The following is an 11,576-nucleotide window of genomic DNA, read 5'->3' on the forward strand; positions in this document are numbered from 1 at the left end:
AGGTCCTGGTGCCACCTGGCCTTTGTGCTTCTGGCCCAGCATGGCTTCAACAGGACTCAGGGGCTCCAGGTGCCGAGTGGTAAGATCTGCAAACTCCAGTCCCTCCATCGGAATCCACGCCGCCTTTTCCTCCCTCTTCCTGGGCCTCCTCGGCACTCCTGGAATTTAAATGTCTCTAACTGACCACTCAGGTCCTCTGTGAACTGCAGATGTGGAGGGCTGAGAGTGGAGGTGCTGCTGCAGGGGGAGCAGGCTCACTCACCTTTTTGTCTGGGGAGGAAGACGCCCTGAGGCCCCTGGGAGAGGACAGCAGAGGCGCCTGACTCAGCATCTTAGCGGCAGCACCAGGAAGCGCCTGGCCCAGGTGTGCTAGTTTCCTTTACACACTTGCTCACCGGCGCCCACACACAGGTCCACGTGTGCACACCCGACGCAAAGGCCACGATCGTGGACACATGCGTGAACCTGTCTGCAGAACTTCCTTCTTACCGTCACCCAGACAAACACACCCAGACCCTGCTCACATCTCCGCAGGAAGACATCCTTCCCTTCCCTGGGCATCTTCCCGTCCCGCGTTTGTCATGGCTCGGGGGCCGACATGCACGCTGCACGGTGACCTCCAGCACGCTCACGTGCCTTCCCCAGCTCACCTTGAAAACGCGCAGTGCAGTGCGTGCTCACACGTCCCGAGCCCCTCTGTTCCAGGCCCTGTGCAGGGTGACAGTCCACCCGTCACACACACCCTCCTTCCTCAAGCAGCATCCCTGGGTGGACACGTCTTCCCAGCCGCGCCTCTTCCCTCAGGGCTGAGTACGGGCAGCAATGTCATGTGGGGAAGGAGGCTGGGAGCCTGGGCTGTCCGCTCAGCCCGGCTCATATTAAGTTCCTTGGTTCATTTATCCTTGCATAACCTCACTTGCCTTGTGAGGCCATCAATAAACAGATACTCAAATCCAGCCTCACTTTCCTCATCCACAGAGTAAATGAAAGTACCATCGCTTTATCTCCATCATGGCAATGTTATGGGAACCAGCCCTGATATATGAGGAAGCAGCCTGGGAAGTGTAACACGCGTGACACATGGGCTCTTAGGGCCATTGGGCCCATGTGTGATGTCCAGTCCGAGAGCCAGCAAAGGTAGGGGCAGCATTTTCCCGGTGTGAGTGGGTCCCGCAGCTGCTCTTGCCAGGCTCCTGGTCCAGGGCTCCGTGAACCAAAGCAGAAATTTCACTCCCAGTCCCCCTTCCTTCCCGCTGGTGTCACCCTCATCTTCACTCTCGTCTGCCCCAGACACGTCCTGGCTACAAGGCCAAGGGCTTAGGAAGAGCCAGGAGTGCCGGCACGGGGTCCAGCATCTGCCCTGGGCGTGTGGGCTCACGTGGGCCCTGCTCCCAGGCTCCTGTGGGCTTGTGCCTGGGAGAGCTCCTCTCTGCTCCTGGGCCCTGGAGCCATGCCAAGCCGCTGCCAGGACGGGAGGCCCTGTTGTGCAGATGGGCTGCTCTTGAATCTGCAATACCCCAGCTCCACTGCCCCGAGGCAACCCCCACTAGCACCCTGAGCCGGGCGTGGGAAGGCTGGGTTTGGCTGAGCCTGAGTCCTCAGTGAGCTGTGCCATGGTGGCTGGTACAGGCCGGGGTAGCGCAAGGAGGGCGGGCAGCACGCTGGGGCCAGTGCCAGCTATGGAAGAAGGCCAGCAGCTGGCCTCTAGCTGGCTTCTGTCCACAGGAGCATGTGAGAGGTGATGGGGCCATTCTGTAGGAGGGCTGTCTGGCTTTGGGGCTCAGAACAGTCTCAGATTCAGCTCAGAGCTTTTATTCCTTTAGCTCAGCGCTAATGAGCCCAGGACAGGGCCTGTCTCCCTGGTCGTCCTCCCGCAGCACTATTTAGAGAAGACATTCCACTGGGACACCTGGTACTTTGCAGAGCAGACGAACATTTCTGGACTTTCTGGGGGGAGAGGGAGGCTGAGGCTGGAATACCAGGAAAAGGGCCTCCTGCCAGCAGGCTCGGGGCCTTGGAAGCTCGGGGCTCCCCTAGGTGGACGGCGATGGGGTGGATGAGGGCCCCAGGTAAGCCTTCTGCAGGGGTGAGTGTGCGGGGCCCCTCCTCCCTTCTCCCTCCTCGGGCTCTGCAGTTTCCCCAAGGCAGGCTGGCCTGGAGGCCTGCTTGGAGCCGGGCAGACAGGGCCTGCAGCTGAGCTGGTGTGGGGGTGGAGCCTGTGAAGTCCGCAGAGCTCCAGCCGGGCTCCGCCCCTTCCCTCCCGCGGCTCGAAGGGATGACATCACCCGAGTGAGGGCTCCGGCCTGCTTGGGCTGCGATCTGGAAGCTGGCACCGCGGGGCTCCAGGACTTCCTGGGTAGCCCAGGCCTGCTTCTCTGCTCATCCCCTGAATCCTGCTCGGGCCCTGGGTCTCTGCTTTGGGGTCCTGGAGCCGGCACCTGGATATTCAGACGTCCAAGTCTGGGGCTCGGTTCTTCCGCCAGAGACCATCCCTGGGGCAGGCGGCCGGGCGTTCCTCCCCACCCGGCCCGCACAGGCTGCTCCGTGGTTCTGAGGCTCCACAGAGGGGGCCTCGACCCCTGGTTCCGGCCAGGCGACAGTCAGCCGCAGCAGCTCCACCGTGCCCCGCCGTGGGTCCACACCTCCCCACCTCGCTGGGTGCCGGGGGCGCCTGCCGTGGGTCCACACCTCCTCGCCCCGCTGGGTGCCGGGGGCGCCTGCCGTGGGTCCACACCTCCCCACCCGCTGGGTGCCGGGGGCGCCTGCCGTGGGTCCACACCCCCCTACCCCGCTGGGGGCCGGTGGCGCCTGCCGTGGGTCCACACCTCCCCACCCCGCTGGGGGCCGGGGGCGCCTGCCGTGGGTCCACACCTCCCCACCCCGCTGGGGGCCGGGGGCGCCTGCCGTGGGTCCACACCTCCCCACCCCGCTGGGGGCCGGGGGCGCCTGCCGTGGGTCCACACCTCCCCACCCCGCTGGGGGCCGGGGTCGCCTGCCGTGGGTCCACACCTCCCCACCCCGCTGGGGGCCGGTGGCGCCTGCCGTGGGTCCACACCTCCCCACCCCGCTGGGTGCCGGGGGCGCCTGCCGTGGGTCCACACCCCCCCACCCCGCTGGGGGCCGGGGGCGCCTGCCGTGGGTCCACACCTCCCCACCCCGCTGCGGGCCGGTGGCGCCTGCTTGCGGAGCATATGCTTGGCTGGTTGCTTGATGTCTGCTGTTTATCCGTCTCTTCCCACTTAACTTCTGTTCCCGCCAGGGCCATCTGGCTCCCTGGTACCTGTCTTTCCCGCGGGTGCCCCCCGCCCCGCTGTCCTCCTCCACCACTTCCCTCCCAGGGCCTGGCTCTCCCCTCTGGGCCACCGAGGGAGCCCTTGACCTTGGGTGGAGGGGCATCGGTGTCCCTGTAGTGTTCGGGCCGCCCTTGGGAAGGGAGGTTGAGGTGGGTGGTGGAGGGTAGCGTGGGAGGGGCCTGGACTGAGGAGGGGGCTGGGGCCTGTGGGAACCCCGCCCTCCCCGGTCATTCTGAGCGTCCTTCCCATCAAGGGCTTTGCTGGGTTGCGGAGGGGCCGGGGTGTGGGTGGGACACCATGTAGATGCTGCCCTCGTCCCAAAGCAGGGGGAGGAAAGTGACCGTGAGTAGCAGCAGGAGAGAATGAGGACAGGGAAGCCCCAGAACCTGGGGTGGACCCCAGCCCTTCCTGCTGGGCGGGGCCGTGGCAGTCTGGTGGTCTGGGTGAAAGGAAAGTCGGTGGCAGCGAGAAGCTGCAGGTGCTCCCGGTGGGCATGACGGGACAGGCTGGCCTCCCCTCGGCCGGCAGGTCGGGCCCGCCCCGGCCCATTGCCCCCGAGTCATTGCCCCTCCCCTGGCCTCCTGCCTGCTTGCACACCCGCACACACATTGCACACACTCACCCCCAGAGCACATCTCCCGGGTGAGATGTGGTGGCTTCTGGCTCCACCAGGACCCACGAGGGGCTGGCGGAGCCTGAAGGAGGATGGAGAGGAGGGAACGGAACCTCGCAGGGCAGGGACTGGGTCGCTCCTCCGGGCTGCGCTGGCCCGAGTCAACAAGGATCCTCCGCATGCTCCCTGGAAGCATCTGCTTCCCTCGGAAGCCGCGGGGCTTGGCGGCCAGGCCTTGCCGTGTGCTGCTCCGTCTGGCCGCTCCGCCGGCTGCTGGCCCGCTCCCTTGGCCTCTATTCCTCTTCCCTTTCCTTTCTCCTGAGCCTCCTTTTTCCTGCCTCTCCCCCCATCCCTGTCCGGCCACGTCCATCCGTGCCACAGTCCCACCTTCCTCCCCTCGGCCTCCATCCATCCAGTTTCTTCTCGCGTCTCTGCTGTTTCTCCCGTGTTCAGATTCTCTCCATCATACATATTCAGCAGCTCCTTGAAAATCCACCTAGACTATTCTCAGTGCTAACAGCCTGGATCTGCTTCAGGAATAAAGAATAAAACTTCTCACCCCATAATTCTGCGTCCCTGTCTCCGACCCCAGCCTGGATTAACTGCCTGGCAAGTGTCGGTGAGGCCGCCTACCCTCTCGGTGCCTCCTCCAGTGTGAGGCCTGCGCTGCAGGGCGAGGACCAGCAAGACAGTGAGGTCAGGGGGCAGGAAGCCCCACACCTCGGGGACAGGTTCCCGTGGAAGGGATTTGAGGAGCTCAGTCCTAGAAATTAACGTAGGCTCCAAGCACCTGACCCTTTGGTGACTGACAATCCTTTTACACCTGCCCTATTGCACCCCCCTTACAACTCGTGTGGGAGGTTCAGAAACGAAGGAACTGTGGCTTCGGGCCGGGACTTGCTCCACCAGCACCTGCAGCGCTGGACAAACAGCTGGGCTTGGGATGCCAGCCCTTGGCCGTGGCAGTTGAGGGACAGAGAAAAGTGGCAGTTGAGGGAGGAGGGCCTGAGACACTGCCCCCCAGCACCCCCCGGGGGAGGGGACAACAGGGAGGAGGGGGGAGCAGGCCCGGAGGGGCCACAAGCCTGGGAGGTGGGGGGGGGCTCACGGTCCCGCGGCCCCCCTGGTTGCCGGCTCCTCTCTCTGCCTTTTTATCTTCTGGCCCTGGGATTCCTTCTCTGCTTTATTCTTCTTTCTCTGCCTAACCTTCACGGCACCTGCCCGTCTTCCCCCATCCTCGGGGTCCAGCCCCCACCTCTGCTCCCTTTCTCTTCCGTCTTTCCCATTCCTCACATCTCTTTGCCCCCTGACCACCTCCTCGTAAGCTGCCCAGCCTTTGTCTCTCAGTGACAACGTGGTCAGTGCAGCCTCAAGGTGGCTGGAGCGACCCTCCTTTATGAAGCCCGTGGGCTGTCGGAGGGGACCGCATCCCTCCTCCACAGCTCCTGACTCTGGTCTAAACTCCCAGGGTGGGCCCCGTGCACCCCTTCCTTATGAGCCCCGGCACCCAGCAGACGGGCACCTGGCCACACAGACTCGCCTCGAGGCTGGTCGTGGGGCCTCCGGCAGCTGCGGTGCAGGCAGACCTCCTCTTCTCCAGGGAAGGCTCCCGCCAGCCCCTCCCGCCCACACAGCCAGCCTCCGATACCCAAAGGGGACGCTTCCGCCCCGAGACACCTACCTCGGTTTTACATGGGACTCCTGGGCCAATGTCCTAATATTTTCTTAAACATTCTTTTATTTCTGTCTGGAAAAGAAAAACAAATCTAACAAACCCTTCAACACCCACTCTGTTTCAAACACTCTATCCCACCGAGGAGGTTCCGTCGGTGTGGTCCTCAGGTGGGGAAGGGCAGCCATGCCCTGTGGCTCCCTTTCATGAGTGCTGCCTTCCTTGCTGACGCCCCCTGCTCTCGTGTCCCGAGCCCTGGCCTCCTGTGCAGTGTGAGGCGGTGGATGGAGAGCTTGGGCTCGGGGTCTCTGGGCCCCCTGCCCTGGGGCTGCAGGTGGCGTCAGTTTTAGGAGAGCAGTGAGCTGGGGCCCCTCGGATTCCCCAGGGAGATTCCCGAGGGCGCAGCTGGTGCCGTGAGAGCTCAGTGAGCCCAGCTCGGCCCGGCCGGTCCAGCTGTGAGGTCTGGGGCTCTCATGAGCCTCTCTGAGGTCAGGTCCTTATCTGTGAGGAAGCAGCAGTAATAGTCCTGCATCGCCGCGTTGCCGAGAAGATGAAATGAAGAAGCAGGGGTGCGAGCACTGGGTGCCTGCACAGAGCTCTAGAGAAGCAGGCGTGGAGTGCCGAGGCGCCAGCACTGCACGGGGAAGACGGGCATCCCCTGCCCTCGGGGAGGCTCAGCGAGGAGCACGGATGCCCGGGGCCTCCGGAGAGGCCAGCGACCTCACTGCCTACACCAGCTCCATCAGCGTCCCGTCATCTGCCTGGATGGGCACGGCTAGCACATCAACATCTTCAGACCCTCGTCTTTGGTGCCAGAGATGCGGGAACTAGGTCAGCCCATCCAGGTTGGAGGTGAGGCCCCGGCAAGAGAGCAGCCTGATCTCCTGCCTGGATGAGAAGGCAGGAGGCGGGCACAGAAAACATGATCTCACTACAAAATCGACAAATACCATTGGTGCGGGAAACAGCAGAGGCACTGAGGAACTCTTTGTCCTTCCGCGGTCTGTGCCGTATTCTTGGGGAACCACAAGTCCTCCCGACAGCCCTTGTCGGCTTGGATCACACGTCTGCACCCAGCCTCGCGGACACATCCACTTAATACAGGTTACTTGACTGAGTGACTGGGAAAGAGCAGGAGCAAAGAGAGGGAAATAAAGGGAAGAAGAGCTGAGCTGTTCTATATAATCCGTTGTGTGGAAGGCCCGAGCTTCCCGGCTCTTGTGCTGATTGGGGCACAATTTAAATTCGACTTCCTGCCTCAAAAGGAATCATAGCACCAACAAACCAAATGCCTTGCTCACTTTGCACACTTTGCATTTTGGCAGGTTGGCACAGGACAGGGGCACCTGGCTGCTGGGGGTGGAGGCATCGCTGGGTCGGGAGGGGGCCGAGGAACTGCAGAGCCTGGAGGACAGTGCAGGGTGTTAGGATGGGCCAGCTAGTCCAGAGACTACAGGAGAGGAAGCCGAGGCCCAGACGCTCAAGATCACCCAGCTTGTTGGTGGCAGAAGTGGGAACAGCGCAAAGATCTTCTGACCCCCAATCGAGCGCTTCGCAGGATTGCAAGCTGCCCCCTGAGAAACAATTCCAAAAGGGGACATGACTCCAGAGACAGGCTGAGCTTGGTCAGAAGGCGTCCATCCCAGAGAGAGGGGTACTGAGGACACCCTGAGATCCTGCCGTGGCCTGCAGATGTGAAGGCTTCCCAAGGAAGCAGAGATATGGAGGAAAGTTTGGAGATGCACAGCCTGCAGCTTGGGGCAGAGACCCCATCTCCCCGATGACCCTCCTTTGTACTCAGGCTTGGTGAGGACCCCAGTCTCCTCTGCTGTGGTCGGAGCGGGGGATGGGGTGAGAGCCTTGCTCTGGCTTCTGCCTGTTGGCTGTACCTCCTGGTCTCCTGCTTGGATGGAGCCAGGAGGGAAAGAAGAATGGAAAGAGAAATAGAAGTAGCTGGAGGATGAAGGATGCCCATCTGCCGTGTAGTGATGGGGCCTGAGGAGGAAGGAGGCTATGTAGGCTCCCAGCTAAGAGGCTGAATCGGGGCTCCCTGGCGTCCACAGGCCCGAGGAGCAGCCCGTGCTTGTGGGAGGTCAGAGAATAGAAGAGAAACCTGACAGACTTGGAGCCAGTTAAATCTGGGCTGAAGTCCTGCTGTTCTGGGTCAAATCGCCAACCTCTCTGAGCTCACTCCCTAACACGGGTAGCACTACCAACCTTAAAGGGTTCGAGTGAAGATTCAACAATAAAGTTCCAGCCCAGCTCCTGTGAAGCATCTCCACTCGGAGCACAGAAACCAGCACCAGGCCCACGATCCTGGGTTACTGGGACATCCGCGGGCTGGTGCACGCCGCCCGCCCGCTCCCAGAGTACACAGACTCGAACGATGTGGAGAGGACGTACACGATGGGGGATGCTCCCGACTATGACAGGAGCCAGCGGCTGAGTGAGAAATCCAAGCTGGGCCTGGACGTCCCCAATCTGCCCCACTTGACTGACGCGGCTCACGAGCTCACCCAGAGCAACGCCGCCCTTCGCAAGCACGACCTGCGGCGAGACAGAGCGAGAGAAGATTCGCGTGGATGTAGGAGAACCAGGTTTTGGATGTCCGCTTGTACGTGGCCAGGACCTGCTACAGCTCTGACTGTGAGAAACCGAAGCCTGCGTGCTTGAAGGAGACCCCTGGAAAGATGAGGCTCTTCTCAGATTTTCTGGGGAAGAGGCCTTGGTTTGCAGGGGGCAAGCTCACCTATGTGGACGTCCTGGCTATAACATCCCGACGTGCACTGCATACGTGAGCCCGAGCGCCTGCATGAATTCCCAAACCTGAAAGACTTCATTTCCCATTTTGAGGGCCTGAAGAAGATCTCTGCCTACATGAAGTCCACTCACTTGCCTCCAGGCCCTCTGTTTCTAAAGATTGCTCTATGTGGGGCAACAAGTAGTGTCCTGGAACCAGGAGATGGGAGTGGGGAGCTGGTGCCCTGGAAAACAGCTGGATCTCGTGCACCCAGAACCATCTGTCTTTTTCTTCCTCCTTCGGTTCACTCTAGATGCCTTCTCGGCCCCCTTATCTCCCTCCCAACTCCCTTTTCATCTATCCTTTAAAGCTTCCGTCCCCACTTTTCTTCAGCAAAGTTCCTCCCCACCCCACATTGTCCCTCCTGCACTAAAGACAACCAGACGACCCTTCCCTTCCATGGTGGCTTCTGCTATGGGGAGCCCAGCCAGACCCCTGGCCCATAGCGCTCGCTCTGAGCTCCCAGCCCTGCCCTGAAGACCGGAATTGGCCTGGTGTGCCGGCCCTGCTTCCCGGTGTGGTTCCGGCCCAGCCCTGTCTGAACCCCAGTAAAGCTTTCAACATACCTGCAGGAAAAAGAAAGAAGATTCAGCAATAAATGTACTAGAATCCCTGGAGCGTAGTAGGTGCTTCTAACTGCTGGTTCCCTTCCTCTCATGATCCCAGCTGGCCCAGCCCCCTCGCTTTGCCCTCCAAGCTTCTGAGAGCCGAGACCAGCTGACGTCCTCCAGGTGCCCCAGTTGTTCTGACAGAGGAGGGCCCAGTGATTCCTGTCCAGGGTCTTCTTCCTGTGGAGCTTCCTGGAGTCACCGCCAGGCACCAGAGCCCCGGTCACAGACTCTCGGGCACGTGTCTTAAAGACAATGATGCAAAGTGGTCGCACAGCAGATCCCGGGGTTCAGGAGAAATGTAACTGTTGGTCTAAAGCCACAGGTCACCAATGCACAGCGAGGGGGCACTGTGACCGCGAGCGCCCTGAACCCCAGACCGGCTCGGACGGACCTGCCCTTGTCTGGAGAGGTGAACAGGTCATAGCCCCGCAGCCTCGGTCCCTCTGCCACCTGTTGGCACGTCAGTAAGAGACGGATTTGCAGGCAGACAGACGTCAGTTCAAATCTCAGCTTTATCACCTTCTGGCCGCACGACGTGGGCAAGTGGCTTGGTCTCCCTAAGCCCAGCTCTCTGGTCTCAAAAGGAGGACGATGGCTCACTCGGAAGGCGGCCTCCAAGAGCAAGCCGCGAGAGGCACACCATTTAATCACCACCCAGTGGAGATGACTGGACGGTGCTTCAGATGCTGGTGGTGTTCAGTGGCCCGACAGCCAGACCAGTGACTGGTGGCCCTGACAGTGTACTTCACTAACCTCTGACCTCCTCTGTCCCTTTGCCTCGCTTAAATCAGACCCAGTGCCATTAAGTCCCGATCTCCTGATTCCTCCTGTCAGCCTGACCCTCCGCGGTCCCCGCATCTTCTGAGTGGCCCTGCTGGAAAAGACCCATCCCACCTGGCCGCTGGCTCACCTGGGGCACAGGTGACTCCTTGGGCCAGGAGCCAGCGGTCCCTGGCAGGAGGGGGCCGAGGCCCCTGGAAGAGGGATGAGCGTCCTGCTTCTGGGGTCGGGCCTCCGCTTGGGAGCTGGCTCAGGCCCGTCACCGGTCGCTCAGCCTCCCGGGGAGCCTGCCGTGTGGGGTGTGTGACCAGCCCTTTGCCCTCTGTGCCCCTGGCCTGCATCCAGCAGACCCATTCACACGTCAGTTAGCCACTTAGGGAGAAGAAAGAGCAGGGGGAGCTGGAGATATCTGTCCAGACCCTGATGAATAGTTTCCCAAGCCTGCCAGTTGCCATGGCAGCCAGCTGGGAGCACCGTTTCCAGGGCCCGAGGCGCTCAGACCTGCATAAGGGGCAGTGCTGCTGGGCTGCTGCCCACTCACCTCCCCCACCCAGCCTCCTGGCTCCTTAGCAACTGCCGTCACCAGCGCCATCGCCGCCACCGCTGCAGCTTCTGCACTGGCGGCTGGGCGTGGGAGTGGGGCGCTGTCCAGAGATGCTCTCGGGGGAGGCAGGGAGTGCATGTCCAGCAGAGCTGAGGTGCTTATGAGGTTGGGAGGGGAAAGCCTGGGCCAGCCTTGCTGCCACGGCCCCGGGATCCTTCGTAACTACATGGAAAAGCAGCTCGTAATCTTGGGGTCGGATGATCACCCCTGATTTCTAAGAACATGTTTGTGTATCTCTGTGTATGTGGATTTTTCTGAGAAAGAGTTTATAGTTTTTATCCAACTCTCAAAGAAGACTAAGATCCCCAGTAGGTAAGAGCCGCAATTACGGAGGCTTTTGCTTTCAGAGTCAGAATGATCTCAGGGACTGGCTGATCCACAGGCTTGGGAGGTACGCACAGAGGAAGGGGTGAGCGCGGCAGCGTAGGGACAGACGGCGTGCTACCCGGGGACCCCCACAGGGACTGAAACCTACCATCTGCCCCACTGGGGACCTCTGGGAATAGGGGGTGGGGTGACCCTCCTGACCGTCCTGAATGTTCCGTCCTTCCCGCCCTCCTCCACCTCGCAGCTCTCCCCCGAGGTCGGCCGTGTAAACCACGCGTGTTTGCTGTGCCCAGGCCCTGAGCTCCACATCTTACACACCCTGTCCACAGGGTCCCATCAACCCTCACGCCGGGGGAGTACGTTCCCTCACCACTGCTGTTTAGAGATGAGAATATTGAAGCAACAAAAAAGTAAGCCATCTCCCAAGTCGATGCAGTTAGGCGTCGGAGGGGCGAGGGGCCATGGACCAGGGCGCCCCGGCGTGACCCCAGCCTGCGAGCTCAGGGCCCGGTCTCTGGTCTCCCAGCCACACACCGAGGATCCTGACGAGTCCCACCCCAAAGGAGTTAAAAGAGGCAGCACGACATTTGAAAAGCGCTTAGAACAGCCCCTGCCACCAAACGAAGCAGAGGCAGAGCAGGGTCCAGCCACATTCTGTCCGGTTCTGGCACTCAGGCGCCCCGAGAAGGTGTTCACGGTGCTTCACGTCATCTCGCCAGGGCCGGACCACGACGTGCGGAGTCCCTGCTCCACACCTGGTACCACAACACCGAGGTGGGACAGGTGCGTGGGCTCCTGGAGCTGGGTTTCCCTGTCTCCCAGGAGCAGGGGTCACAGTGTACCCTATTTTCTTGGGGGACACTGTGTAGAGTCACT

At 61.4% G+C, this 11,576-nt stretch overlaps 1 pseudogene across 1 annotated transcript; it reads left to right on the forward strand.

The window, feature by feature from the left end:
- Window positions 1-7,897: 7,897 nt before the first annotated feature.
- LOC309964931 (glutathione S-transferase Mu 1-like) lies at window positions 7,898-8,523 on the forward strand (annotated as a pseudogene). Its single transcript has one exon. The product of its transcript is annotated as a glutathione S-transferase Mu 1-like (transcript).
- The last annotated feature ends 3,053 nt before the right edge of the window (window positions 8,524-11,576 follow it).

Source organism: Leucopleurus acutus, assembly GCF_964270905.1.
Source record: "Leucopleurus acutus genome assembly, chromosome: 8".
NCBI lineage: Eukaryota > Metazoa > Chordata > Mammalia > Artiodactyla > Delphinidae > Leucopleurus > Leucopleurus acutus.